Here is a 15,184-nt window from a genome sequence, read left to right on the forward strand (position 1 = left end):
AAATGTGTGTTTGTCCTTGCCTCTGCCTCTTCTCCTGGAAGAATGCTTCCTTTATGCTTCTCATCACCTTAAATGGTGGCTGTCATGCAAGCCATAACTGGAAATCTAAAAATGCAACACCAGAGCCTAATAGTGAAACTGTGGGCTCAGACAACTGATGAAGCAGAAAGGGTAGGTGTGAGTTTCTAGCAGAGCCTGCATGTTGACATCAATCTGTTTCCTGCTCACCTTACTCACACTGAGTAGCCCTACAGAGATCAGCTAATCAATTGTGCAAGGAAAACAGCTTTTGAACCTGCAGAGATCTAAAATGCAAGAGGCTGGCTTGTGATTCCATGTACAAAGCTCTTTTCTACCATTCCTAGTAGAATCTTACCCTCTTTTTCAGTAGTTCTTTCTCCCTCATGTAGCTCTCCTCATCTCACTCTCTCTTTCATCTCTGCATCTGGTGAGTACAAGAGGAACAGTAGTTTCTGGCCCCCAGACTAAGCAGTGTGCTAAAAAGGAGTGCTTATAACCAGTGCAAGCAACTACATATGACACAAATATTTGAAGCTGAAAAACAGAATTCAGAACAACCAAAGTAGGCAATTATTGCAATGACTGCACAGGAAACACAAGTACGCAGCACCAGCAAACACAGATGACTGATCACATTTGGCCTTTTGCTTGGACTTGTTCCAGATAGCCAGCCACACACTTTCTGCTCGGTGTCTCAGTGTGGGATCTCACAAAGGTACTGCAGAAAGTGCAGAACTGGTGTCCAGCCTGATGCAATCTTGTCTAATCGTTCTCCCACAGCCGTGCATTGCAGCTCATGTTTCCTGAGTCCCACGATCACAGCTCTCCTTCCCTTCCCCTTTTATCTTCATCTTTCTCCCCCTCACTTCCTTTCTCTATTCAGCTAAACCCTGCTGCACCATTGCCCTGTCCCCTGCCTCCCAGACACATATTCATCAGCTGGTGGAAATCGCTGACGCCAAGGGCAGCGATGGCAGCTAAGAACCTGGCTTGTTTGAAATGCAGACATTCAGGCTTGCATCCTGCCTCTCCTCACTGTGAGTGCTCTGTTTCTGGACTGGATGTAGGTACCCACCACAGCCTCTCCTCACCATCTCATTCCCTTCAAGTGTGAACCATTCACAGGGCTCTCTCTGATGGCAAGAGTTAAGTGCTGGGGAACAAAGGACCTGACAAGAAGAAAATCATAGGATCATAGAATCACCAAATCATAGAATCAGAATCACAAAATCATAGAAGCACTGAATCATAGAATCATAGAATCAGAATCATAGAATCACCAAATCATAGAGTCAGAATCACAAAATCATAGAATCACAGAATCCTAGAATCAGAATCATAAAATCATAGAATCATAATCATAGAATCATAGAATCATAGAATCACAGAATCACAGAATCATAGAATCAGAATTACAAAATCATAGAATCATAATCATAGAATCATAGAATCATAGAATCATAGAATCATAGAATCACAGAATCATAGAATCAGAATCACAAAATCATAGAATCGCAGAATCATAAAATCATAGAATCAGAATCATAGAATCATAGAATCACAGAATCATAGAATCACAGAATCGTAGAATGGTCTGGGTTGGAAGGGACCTCCAAAGCTCATCCAGTCCAACCCCCTCTGCAGTCAGCAGAGCCATCCTCCACTAGATCAGGCTGCCCAGAGCCCAGTGTCACAGCCTTGTGTTTCTGTGACACTGGTGCTGAGGAGTAACAACTCAGGTTGCTGTCCTGTGCTGTCAGGGTGGCTGCATTGGGGTCTTTGCACCCTCATCACCACTCAGCAGGATGCCCAAGCTCTCAGCATTTGTTTCTGCTGTCTTCCCATCGTTTTTGAAGCTCCCTGGCGGCAGCCCTTCTGCACATGCGTATCACACAGCAGCTGTAGGCTGCCGGCCTTGTGGCCTTGTCATGTTAAGCAAACAATGGCTTAGGTCCAACTCCTGTGTTTTCTCTCTGTGGGATGATCAAAGGGCTATAAACAAAGGCACATAGAAGGTCTCCCAAACCAGTTTCTGCAGTGGTTGCAGACAATGGGCAAAGTACAGTAAGGCAGTGAAAGTGAAGAAAGGGCTGATAGGGGAAATGATGCTCTCAGAGGCTCAGGGAACTCAGTCAGCTGATGAAAAGGTGATTTACTGGCCCCCTCTGATTTCTGACTAACTCAATGACAGGCCTCATCAGGAGAGTTTTGGTTGAGTTGTTTCATTTTGAGGTTTTTTTAATCTCTTTTACCTTATGACACTATTGTTCCAGCCCTCTGCCCCAGAGAGAGCTTGCTCGCTCCCCCAGAACCATTGTAAGAAGAATGGTGGATCCAAGGGTGCTGGAAAAGCCTGTGGCATTGTTTTGCTGTCATGCAAACCTGGCTGCATTATCATTATTATCATAGACTGACATCTTTCAGTGCCTTTGCTGTTTTCCAAGACAAAAGAGCCAGCTGAGACTGGGAACAAAGGAGAATACAGGGAAAAGGAGAGAATATGTCAAGCAAGAATAGTTTGGAAAGGGCCAAAAGTGGAAAAGGAAGTCTAATTCTAGCCTCATCCAGGGGGAAAAAAGTTTGTTGAGCAATGTAAACAAATCAGGAAATCCTGGCACTTACTCCAGTTCCGATTTGGCGAGGCACACCAGTCCTTTCCCTGTGTGTGAGCTGCTGTTTGTGAATGAAATCCAGATTAGGTTATTCATTCAGCCCTGCCAGTCCCACAGTTTCCAGGTTTCCTTTTGCCTATGGCATAGCTTAAACCTTAAAATAATAATAATAATAATAATAAAACAAAACCCCAACCCATATGCATGTTATTAGCTCTCCATATTCAAATGGAAATACAATGCTATCATAAATCTCTCTTTTTTTTTTCTTCTTTCTTTTTTTTTTCTAATGTAAATTCCTTTCTCCAGCATGAAGCTGCAGGAAAGCCATTGTATCTGTGCAATCTAAACTTGAAAGGGAACTTTTGCTAAACTAGTTATGATAGGGGAAACATGTTTTTCACTGAGTTGAAAGATTAAAGTTGGCCATAAAAAGGGGTGGAGGGGCTGGGGGCAGGATTATTGCTTGCTCAACTAATGATTAGATACAGGACTTCAAGGACAAATTAAGGAGCACAAAAAGAGAGATTCCTGAAGATAAGTGAAACCAGTTCCAATAACACAAAATAAAAGATACCTTGTTTATCAGGGGGTTTGATCTCCCCCACTTCTATTTCACCCCTATTAGTCTAATAAGGCAAGGAGAATGTAAACCCCAAAAGAGACAACCAATCTTTTGTACACCTTGAAGTCTGCCCAGGCTATCTGCCTTCCTACTTGCTCTTCTTTTGCCTTTCCTTTCTCTTTTGATTCCAGCTCAAAATGCTGCTTTGTAACCTTTTTATCTCCCCTTGATTCTGTACTTGATTCCTTACAGAAATATGACACCAGCTGCCAAAATGCCCTTTCCCCCCCTGATTCTAAATGTTTTCTGGCTCATTTAAGCTGCTTGTTCAGGGCAGGGAGGGGAGAAGGGATTGAGTATTGCTGCTCTTACCTCAGGCAGGGTTTTTCTGTGCTGTAGTACAGGGACTGTTGGGGGCTAAATCAAAGGATGGGTCAGAGCTGATAAAAACAAAACTACCCAGGAGAGGTGGAATTCATTGTGTGGTTCTAAGTGGCCAAAACACAGGAGTGTGTGCCCTTCATCCATGGAGAAATGACAACAAGAGCAATGATGAGTTCTCCTTAAAAGCCTGCACAGTGAATTGCAGGGCATCAAGGGGAAAATCCCAGTCTATCCCAAATGATTTGGGCCTTTTGCATGGCTTTGGCTGAGGACTGAGGAAGCCAGCAGCAATTTCAGCCCTGCTCTGAGGTGGGCACCCATGTAATAATGCAATTGAGTGGTTGCCTCTGTGGTTGCCTCTGTGCCTTGCATGTTCTCAGACAAATCCCTGTGAAATTGAAACATCAGAAGAGCTGCTGGAATTGCTGAGGATCTGGAACTGTTCTTGTTTCCAGTAGGAGCCTTGATTGCATCTCTTCTGCTCTGTGTGTGTGAGCAAGGGCACTGTGTGAGAGAGAAAAGACAGAGGAGGTGGTGTTTGCATGATCATCTTTACTGTACAAACAAGGTTGCATCCCCTGTTTGGAGATAAGCAATGGGTGTGAGCCGTCTTGAGCTAAAATGTTGTGATATTCCTTAAACAAAAGCAAGAACTTCTTTACTTCAAGGGTGAGGGAGCACTGGGCAAGGCTGCCCAGAGAGGTCATGGAGTCTCCTTCTCTGGGGACTTTCAAAACCCACCTGGACATGCTCCTGTGCAAGCTGCTGTGGGTGACCCTGCTTTAGCAGGGGGGGCTGACTAGATGATCCCCAGAGGTCCCCTGCAATCCCCACCCTGCTGTGATTCTGTGAAACCACAGTGAAAACAAGATGTCTTCATTTTACTGTGACAATACCAAAGCATCATGAGCCTCTTCTCGCTTCCAGGATTCTATGATCTTGGGGACCTTGCAGTATAAGATCCTAACTCCTTTTATAGCAGGAGAGGGCTTCCCATTGCCTGCAGAGGCAGTAGCAGTGAGTCAACTATCCTGAACAAGGCACTGCAACTGGCATTTCTGCATCCAAAAAGAGGTATTTGTGGAAGCTATAAAAAGAGAAATAAAATACACGTTTTTGGGGTTGGTTTGGTTTTGGAGGATTTTTTTTTGTTGTTGTTTCATTTTACTGCTGTTAGGGCTATAAAACAATCAACTTTTTTTTCATGCCAGGGTACAGTTAATGGCAAAAAAAAAAATCTGGAGAGAAACAAAGTTACAGAACCATCTCTGCCTGCCTTCTGTTGGTCTGGAAAAACCCCACTATAATGCAGCACATGTGGAGGAGCACTCAGAGGAGTGCTTGCAAAAGCCAGAGGTGGTACATCTCTGTTACCCTGTCAAGAGAAAACTGCAGCAGCGCTATTAATTTCAGGCTGTTGCTGTAACCTGCATAGTGCTGTGTTCTCCAGTGTGGAAAAGAAGGGAAACAGGTGCTCCATCTCCTCAGCATCTGGTTTGGATGACCACAATACTCCAAACACCTGCACTTTGCAGTCCTGCCAAGCCTTGCCTGCTATTGTATTAGGCAGGACTGGGCTGCCTCTAGCAATAAAAGCCCTTGTTTATCAGTTCTACCAGAGGAACATGGGTTGTGAGGAGGCAACACAACACACCTGAGGGAAAAAAAAAAAAAAAAAAAAAAAGGAAGGGAAAAAAAAAAAAGACAACCCACCTAGCAGGAAATCAAATCTGTTCTGTAGTTTGAATGCTTTGGCCATGGATGATCTGAGGTAGTGGGGGGCTGTGGTTTGGGGTTTTTTTTGCAGGCACTAGAAAAGGGAAACCAACCTTGTCGCAAGTTTTCCTGTCTGAACAGACAGTTGGCACTTGTGTTAAGAAAGAGAGTTTTTTGGTATCAGGTATCAGGTTTTAGGACTGGAAGAGGAGCTGTAGTTTCACAGATGAATACAGGATTGTTTTTACAGACTGTGCTGAGTTTTATCTCTGTAGCTCTGACTATAAACACGATGATTCACAGCTTGCTAAGAATGGATTTAGGGCTATTTAGGATTCAAACTGAAACATTGCCCAGAACCTTAGACACTACAGCTTATTCTATTTTAGATTTCCACTTCGGGGCTGGCAAAGTCATCTCCCTGAATGTGAAACAAGCAATACACTTAGGGCAACACATTGCAGGGGACGCCGGACGTGAGCGGTCCTGGTGGAGTCAGCGCTATCCCTTACGTCCTTACAATCGGGCGCAGATTCCAGGACCTCTTTAAGATGACAAATTACTCGATATTAAAACAAAGGATTGGCAGATGGTCTACCTACATCCTGCCCTGCAACCTGAAATACGTTTCTTTCCTGCCTTTGTGAAAGCCGCTTAACTGAAGGGCATTTTCCTCTTCCCTGCAAACCCAAGGCGGCTCGGTTGGTTCCGTCCCTTTGCCGTCAGCACCAACTAGCGACAGACCAGCGGGACTGCTTTGGGCAGATGAAGCGGACACAGATTTTCAGGCAAAGTCATTTATGGTGAGGAAAAAGCTTGCCTTGCCCCCCCTGAACCGGAGCTAGTTCTCTGGTCTTAAAATACCTGCCACAGCGGACTTGGATGCCAAGGAAAGATGAATGTGTTGTCCCTCGGCTTCTTTTTCAGGTCGGGGGAAGTTGGTACTCCACCAAGCTGGTTTGGCAGGGGAAAAGCTCTCCTCAGGCTGGCATGAGGAGCGCTTTGCTGGCAGGAAATACTTTAGTGGGGTGGCGGACAGGATGACAGAAACAGATAAAGAAAATCTGACAGTGCTTATGCGAAAAGTTAGAGCCATTAAGTACTTGAGTGGAGCACATAAAGGGACACCTGCAAGACAACATATGGAGCACTGGATATTGTTAGATAACAGCTTCTTTCTTTTAGTTTGCAGCAATCCAGTTTGCTACATCTCACACATAAATGCCAGTGCTTAAGATCCACAGCTACCCATTCAGATGAATGATGGCCTAAGACATAAACCTGAAAGAGGAAAGAGAAAACAGAGTGGGAAAAATGAGACTATATGGGAAATATCATTATACTCATCAAGGGGTTGATATACAGCACATGCATGCACCCACTGCTGCACTCCATGGACAGGGTTAAAGACAGAAACTCATCCTCAGAGAACTTTGGGGTTGCTGCAGTAGTGAAATTCCATGAGAAAAAAGGCAGGGAGGGGAGTGGGGGGGAAGTGCTTGCAGTTTGGTTTTTTGGTCTCAGCAGATGCATCTTCTCAGATTCACTCTGTTTTTACAATGACCACTATGACTAATTGCGTATTAGGGTAAAGAAAGGGGAATCTTATTTCCAGCATATGAAGCATGGTGATTAGCCATTGCTGAATTCCCAGTCCCGGATTAAGTTCTTCTCTTGCTGGTCCCTGTCTACAAATTATGAAATTTAAGGCTAAGATGAAATATATCTCATATATTATACACAGGGGAAAAGAGAGAAAGATATGAGGAAGTGTACTTTTAACTGGCAGAAACTCACAGATTTAAACTCAGCAGTTTACAGAACACTCCTAACAATGAAGCTGTGCTTGGAGGCTGTTAAATCTGCAGAATCTTCATTCAGATTGGTGAAATGATGCAGTTGCACTCAAAAAAAAAGTTTTGTTAAACCAACTTCTGATCCCCAGGAATTGAGCACACTGGCTATTGCTTGTACAGCCAGGAAAATCTTGTTCTTAGCAGTGGCCGCTTACTCCTGGTAATGATTAAATAGGTTCCACAGGATCATTTGAAAAGTGGTTTGTTTAAATACCATTTACTTGAAGGCCATTAAGTCTCTGCAGTTCAAGGGTAGCAAGAGAGATAATGTCAAGGCAATGATATCACATCTCTGGTTTATGACACCAACTGCCCCATAGATCATACTTTGTACATGGGTTAGGTGTGGAGAAAAGCTGTTCTATGAATCCATCTTATCTTTCACCTTCTGGCAAGACAGTTCACACAAAGAAGGGAGCTTTGGAGAGTAAGGAACTCAGGACATTAGCCATCAGCAGTCTCTTTGTCAAAAGCTACAGCCACTGCTCTGCAGGATCTTTGGGGTTAGTGTCATCATGTCACACACCCTTGAATCACCATCTCCTAAGCCCCAGGTTTCTATATTTCCTTCAGATCAGTCACCTGCTGGCTGGCAGTATTTGTATGCTCTTTGAAGGCTCACTCCAGAGGTGCTGCTCTCAGAGGTAGCACAACCTTGTTTGGTTAATAAGAAGCAGAATGGGTGGAAGTCCAGCTCTGCGGAAGTGGGTGGCAGAGCTCCAGTTGTATGAATTCAGGCCAGGATCTTTTTCCCATGATGGTTCCCATAAAATGAATAAAATAAAATTAAAAAAAAAAAAAGTGAAAGTAGGGTTCAGCAGAGAGCTCTTCATGACCACAAACTTGCACCATATCCTGCCATTCATACTCAGGCGCCAGCGCCTTTGAAATCACTGAGTCAAGGGGAGCCTTGCCTGACAAAGAACCACGAGATTACATCCTCAGATTGTTGGAGTTTCATGAGTGTAACTGAACAGAATTTCCTTTGAAATGGAAGACAAAACCCTTTGTAAGGTTAAAAAGTGAATCTGAATTTTGTGTTTCTCGGAGTCTGTAGTTCTTGCCTTGGGTCTCATTTTTAGGAACACAGACCTGGATGGGAACCAAAATTTTTTCAGCACCTCATCATTATTAACTTAACTCAGTGTTTCTGTGTGAATGTGAATTTTCCAGTCCTCACCAGACAGGCAGACAAAGCTAAATCAGTCAGGGCATGCTTGACACATCTACTACAGCAAAGGAAGGAGAGTGGAGGAGCTTTAAAATGGGGCATCAAAATACAAAGTAGCTAAAATTAATATTCAAATATATATATTCATTGAATTTCTCTGGAAAAGAGAGGCTTCACGAGCCTCTGGGCAACCTGATTTAGTGAAGGATGTCCCTGCTGACTGCAGGGGGTTGGACTAGATGACCTTTGGATGTCCCTTCCAACCCAACCCATTCTATGTGGGACTCTCTTCATCAACATGATAGAGCTCCTCACTTCTGCATTATCAAGCCCAAACTGCAGCCATGTGGGAAAGTGGTTGGAAATCATCCTGCACACCTGCACATAGAATTCCTCTGCTCTATTTTAAACATGTACCTTTGACTGAGATTAGCTGAACCCCGGATGTGCCCACTTCTCTTCACTGCTTCTAAGAGCCTTAAGAGCTAACTCAGACATGGCAGACATCTCATTTTGGACCAGAAGTTCCACCCAGCAGAGCAATGCAATGGATTTCAGCATGGCTCTACTCAGGGCTAGGCAGACATACACCAGGTCCATTCTGGAAGTGGTGTATCTGGGCTGTCATGGCAACAAGCCCAGGCTAATGAAGTGTGTTGTGGAGGAGCATGTGGCAACCATAAAGTGGCTACCTGACTTCTGGAAGGCAGTGAGCAGGGTAGGGTTGGGTCTGCTCTAAGCAAAGTTAAAAGGCAGCTGTCTGCACTTGTTTGTGCAGCTTTTCTGCACTGTTTAGTCTTCACAAAAACTTGGGACTGGCACTGGGTCTGTTCTGCATTCAGGATTTTGATTTAAGTGTCTGAATCAAGTGCGTTCTCCCATCTGTTCATTAGGTAAATTCTATGTATCACATTAGTGCAGAACAAGTACAGAAGCTTACACCTTGCCAACTCAAATGTTACCCAGCCTACGACTTAATAACTCTTAAAAGTCTTGCCAGCTTTGCTATGAAGTGTGAAAAGCTCACCTGAAGCACATAACCATGCCAAAAACACTCTGATCTAGATACAATTATATGGGCAAAAAATATCCTTCAGCTAATGCAGTTTATTTATAGCAATAAAAATTCTAGTCCCTTATAGCTGCATTGAATGTGCAGCCCTGTGTGCATCGATCCCCACAGGTACCAGGTGCTGTGCTACAGGCAGGCACACAGCAGGCTGTCACCAGGGAGGGCAAGACACTGCTGGAGGAAGATTTCATAGACTCATAGAATGGTTTGGGTTGGAAGAGACCTTAAAAATCATCCCATTCCAACCCCCCTGCCACAGGCAGGGACACCTCCTACCAGCCCAGGTTGATCAAAGCCTCATCCAGCCTGGCTTTGAACACCTCCAGGGAGGGGACATCCACAACCTCCCTGGGCAACCTGGTGAGTGTCTCACCACCCTCACTGTCAAGAATCTCTTCCTAATCTTCAGTCTAAATCTGCCCTCCTCAAGCTTCAATCCATTCCCCCTCATCCTATCACTACCAGCCCTTGTAAATGGTCCCTTCCTGGCTTTCTTGTAGGCACCCTTCGGATACTGGAAGGCTGCTCTAAGGTCTCCCCAGAGCCATCTTTTCTGGGAATGCTTTTTGCCATGTTTGAAATGTGCCTGTGGAAAGGCTGCAAATGTTTCCTCTTCTTTCTTAACAGGATATAGGTGCAGTGTTTCCAGGGAAAGTTTTGAACTTGCTGGGGTTTTTTATAGAAACTAAGCTAGTTGAAGGACAACAAAGCTGGTGAAGGGTCTGGAGAACAAATCTTATGAAGAGCAGCTGAGGGAACTGGGCTTGTTTAGTATGTAGAAGAGGAGGCTGAGGGGAGACCTCATTGCTCTCTACAACTCCCTGAAAGGAGGTTGGAGCCAGGTGGGGATTGAACTCTTCTCCTTAGTATCAGGTGATAGAACAAGATGAAATGGCCTCATATTGTGCCAGGACAGGTTTAGGTTGAATAGTAGGAAAAAATTCTTTAAGGAAAGAAGTGATCAGGCATTGGAACTGGCTGTCCAGAGAGGTGGTGGAGTCACCACCCCTACAGGTGTTCAAGCAATGTGTGTGCATGGCACTTTGGGACATGGTTTAGTGGCTGTGGTGGTGTTAGGAGTTGAGAGCAAGAAAGTCTCCCCTCAGCCTCCACTCCTCCAGACCTGTTCTCCAGACCCTTCCCCAGCATCGTTGCCCTTCTCTGGACAAACTCATGTCTTTCTTAGGCAGCCTCTACAAAAAGCAAGAACATGCAAACTAGGGCCTCTTTTTGACCTTGTTTTCTTGCTCACACAAACAAAGATCTGTTGGGTTGTTTGGGACAGATTTTCAACTTGGGCCAAGCAGATTTGCCAACCAGTCTATTCACTACCCTAAAAAATTACCCCACTTAAGCAACGAACAAGCCTCATCCTGCTATTTCTGTGTGCTCACTATCAAAGAAGGTAAGTGTGATGAAGCCCTGTCTACCAGATGTATGTGGGGGGGATCCAGGGTGTCCTTCTAACAAACCATGTTCCAACAGGCTTTTTGGTACACTGCCACATTCCAGTGTTTCCCTTATGAAAGAGAGACATGCAGCAGCACATCCTCCTGCACACCAGCCCAGGAGCTGTTCATCAGGGCCCTAAAGAAGGGCTGGGTGAAATTGTTTTGTCTAATTTCCAACCCACTTGAATGTCATGGGCTGTAAAGTTCAGCAGCCTCCAATGGTTATTTGGATTGCATTCCTCCAAGGTGAGGCTGCAAGGGTGGAGTGAAGCAGAGAGAGGTCTTGGATGAAAAATGGGCCAGAGGAGACAAAAAAAACCAGAGAGAGACAATGAAAACAGGAGCAGAGAGGAGGAAGGAAAACCGTTTAAAAAATGAAGCATAGCTGGTAGGTAGCCTCTGCAGAGCATCTCATTGTATGAGGCCAACATGAGCCTCAAAGCCAAATGCAGCTGCATTCATGTTGGTGAGATTCAGGGCCTTAGGGCCAGTTAGGAGGTGAAAGAGGCAAAGAAAAGAGGCAAAAGAGTTAGACTTCATCAAACCATGGCATAATGGGCTTCCCCCAGCTCAATAGATTTTCTTAGTGTATGCAAACAAACCAGAGATGGGATAAAGAAAAATGAAAATACTGAAAGCAGAGAAGAGTGATCGAGAAAGGAGTTTGGTTCTTGGGATGGAATTTAATTAGGAGGAGATTAGTTACATGGAAAGACAAGGAAGGGAGAGGAATTGTGGGAGAAAGTCCAATGGCAAGGGAAAGAACAGGAGGGAAGAAAGAGGGGAGGTGAAAAGAGTGGAGGTGCTGGCTGGAGGAAGTTGTGGTGACCTGCCCATCAGTTATTGCAGAGTCATCATTTCTCCTGCAAATTCTGCTTTCATACAGCACTCTCATTAGCTGGGGGGTATCATAAGGACTCTTTGGAAGTTTTTCCCCCCATCTAAATCCCCCCTTCCTTAGGAGAACCGAAAGTTTGTGCTTAACTAGATGAACTAGATGATGGCACTGCTTGCAGAAAAGTGTTTTCAAAATATAGAAAGGAAAATTCTAATTCAGTCTCTTGAATGAGCCCCAAAAAACAGATCTTGGGGGCTCTTTCCCCCCCTTCACCATGACCTGGATTCTCCAGGCAGCACATATGGCAGAGCAGCAAAGTGGTCTCCAGTGGTTCCTGGAGGACCTGCCAGAGCTCCCATCAGAGAAGGGCAGAGATGGAGAGAGAGCAGAGCCAGCCTTCTGTCATCTTCCTCTTTGACTTCCCTGCTAGGGAAGCCCAGTGTGACAGGAGCAAAAGCACACAGCTTCAGACACCTCCAGGTCACCCTCCTGCAGGCCAGGAGTTGCAGGAAGATCCTCACCTCCCCTTCCCTGAGCTGCCCCAGGGCCAGTGTAGCTCTGCACCACCCCTGTTGCCAACCTGTATTTAGAGAGAACATTTTGTTCCTTGCTATTAAAGCAGGACCTGTAGGTGTGTGTGCTGTGGGACACGTGCCTGGTGCTGGGGAGATCACTTCTCAGTAGAAGGAGTGCCATCAGCAGCTGAGCAGGTGGTGTGAGGTAATGAAACACTGAAAGAGTGGACAGTTTTTTGGCAGGCTCCAAGCAGGGCTCTTGCATCACTGACAGCATTTGGCTTTGCTGGGAAGGGCAGACCAGGCACCTTGCTGCTCTGCAGCCTCACCTGCAGCTTGCACTTTCCTTTGGCACATGACTGCCCTGAGTGCCGCCAGAAGCTTCCTCTGCTCTGCAGGAGTACCAGGCTCCCCTTCACACCAGGGGAGGTTTAGGTTGGAGATAGGAAAAATTTCTTTGCTCTTTGCTACAAGAGTGGCCAGGGATTGGAACAGGCTGCCCAGGGAGGTGGTGGAGTCACCATTCCTGGGGGTGTTCAAAAAATGTACAGATATGGCACTTGGGGACATGGTTTAGTGGGAGTGGTGGTGTTGGATTGATGGTTGGACTTGATCTTAGAGGTCTTCTCCAGCCTTACTCATTCTTGTGCCACAGTCACCACTTAGTTTGCAGCTTTTTGGTGGGATGCCAATGAGAAATTACAACCAAGTGGGTGCAGTAAGAGAACAAAAGTTAGTGAGATCATATTCTACTTTCAGTATCTCCACCTGCCTTCTGCATTCACTTACTTGCAGAGATAATCCCCAGCATTTAATTTAATGACTTTTGGAGTAGCCTTACTAGCAGCATACTTTTGATGGGTATTTTTAAAGCAGAAAAACAAGCTTATCAGGCAGGATTTGTCAGGCTCTTGCAGCTGCAATTAAAATACTTGCAGGAAAAGAAAAGGAAAAAAAGAAAAAGATAAGAAGAATTATGTGTTAAATTTCTGATGAGATGTTTGTGGTCTGCATGGTTTTCTGGATTCAAAACCCCTACTGCTCTCACTCACCTCATGTGATAAAATCTGCCAGATGAAAGCATCTACACATGATGCTTCCACAAATTCTCCAGAGCAGAGGCTGGAAACCACTTCATTGTTTGTTTTGTTTAGTTGGTTGTTGGTTTGTTTTTTTTTTTTAATTTAGCCTTTTAAATGAAAGTTTTTAAATGACCTTCACTTACTAGAAACTCATTGAGATGCCAGAAAAAATGACTCTCCCTTTTCTTTGATTAATGGATGTTTATATAACTTATCTGCTGGGCTCTTGGTGCTTTCCATTTCTCACTTTTCTGCACCTTCAACAAAGAAATTTTTTAATCCCTAACCTTTAATTAGAAATCAGAGATCCTGGCTGATGTCTGTCATTAGCACTTCAGGAAGTGGTTTCATGGCCATGGTGGTTGTAGGCTGATGGTTGGCCTCAGCAATCTTAGAGGTCTTTTCCAACCAAAACTATTCTGTGACTAAAAATGATATAATTATTATTGTACAGCTCTATAGTTTGAAAGATAAATTCATTAGCTAGCAGTAAGCAGATGGACCAAGGAGTCTCTCCTCATTTTGTTATGGAAGCTTGAATCCTGGAGTAGCTATTCCACACTCAGTGCCTACACCCAGTGTGAGACAGTGCCTGCCACAAACCTCATGCAGCCGAAAGGATAAGGGGAAAGGAATCACAGGCTCACAGAATCACAGAATGACACTGTGGTAGGAGTTGGAAGGGAGCTCTGGAGATCATCCAGTCCAACCCCCCTGCCAAAGCTGGTTTACCTAGATCAGGTTGCACAGGAACACATCCAAGAGGGTTTTGAAAGCCTCCAGAGAAGGAGACTCCACAATCTCTCTGGGCAGCTAGTCACAGGTGGGAAGCTGAGACCCCAAGGGATGCAGTGCAAGCCTGTGTGAGCACAAAAACCAAGACAAGTCCTCCAAGTTCCTGATCAGTGCCTTTGGCTTAAGCTTTGTGTGAGCAAAAAACCAAGACAAGTCCTCCAAGTTCCTGATCAGTGCCGTTGGCTTAAGCTGGTGCCTCTGATTGTCCCCACCCATCAATATCACTTTAAGAATTTGGGGTATGGCAGCAGGAATACTATCAAGCACTTTGGCATCCTCAAAGCAGACCTAAGGTATCATGAAGGTTATCTGGTGATGCAGCCCATCACACCTCCTGGAGCTGTTTTTTGACCGAAGGCATTGCCTCAGCCAACCCAGGCAGACAAAAGTACTTACTGCTGGGCTCCCCAAAGGAGCAGACATCACTTACCGCTGCCCTCTGCCCCTGTCCTATTTCTCACAGCAGCCACCAAGGATCACTCCTGACCTATCAGGATGTGTCTGTGGCATCGTTCCAGGCAAGTAAACAAGGCTGGACAGTTTGGGACTAGCAGAGTGGGAAGGCTTTCGAAGCTCATCAAGGGCTGTCTCCTTCATTGTGTTAGTGACTGAACCACCCAGTGCTTGTTTCCTCCCAATAGCAGCCCTGTAATTGTTTCCTCTTGTCTAGTTCATTTTTAGAACTGTTTTAATTTTGCCCATTGTTGACCCTGCTGGTTTAGTCTATTAGAGCTTTACATACACATGGAAAAAAATAACAGCACCTCACTTCCTGCCTTCCATCAGCCTCCAGAGCAGCTCTCAGGGCAGCACACAGAAGGGGCTGGGAAAGGGAGATTGGAAGCTGTGATGTTGTGATGCTGTGATGATGAGATTGAAAGCTGTGATGTTACCACAGTGGGCAGGATTTAAGGTATGAAAGGACAGTTTCTCCTGTGTGGTCTTCACCCCTGTCATTCCCTCTGCAGGCACTGGAGCTGGGCTCACTCCCTGCCGTTTGGAATGCTGCCCAAGGACTGGCAGATGTATTCATTTGCTCTGCTTTTATTTCTCACCTCATTCTTGGGACATGCTGCCTACTTCAAGACAATACTTCTCTTTTTTTG

This window comes from Indicator indicator, chromosome 27 (genome assembly GCF_027791375.1).
Source record: "Indicator indicator isolate 239-I01 chromosome 27, UM_Iind_1.1, whole genome shotgun sequence".
NCBI classification, from domain to species: Eukaryota; Metazoa; Chordata; class Aves; order Piciformes; family Indicatoridae; genus Indicator; species Indicator indicator.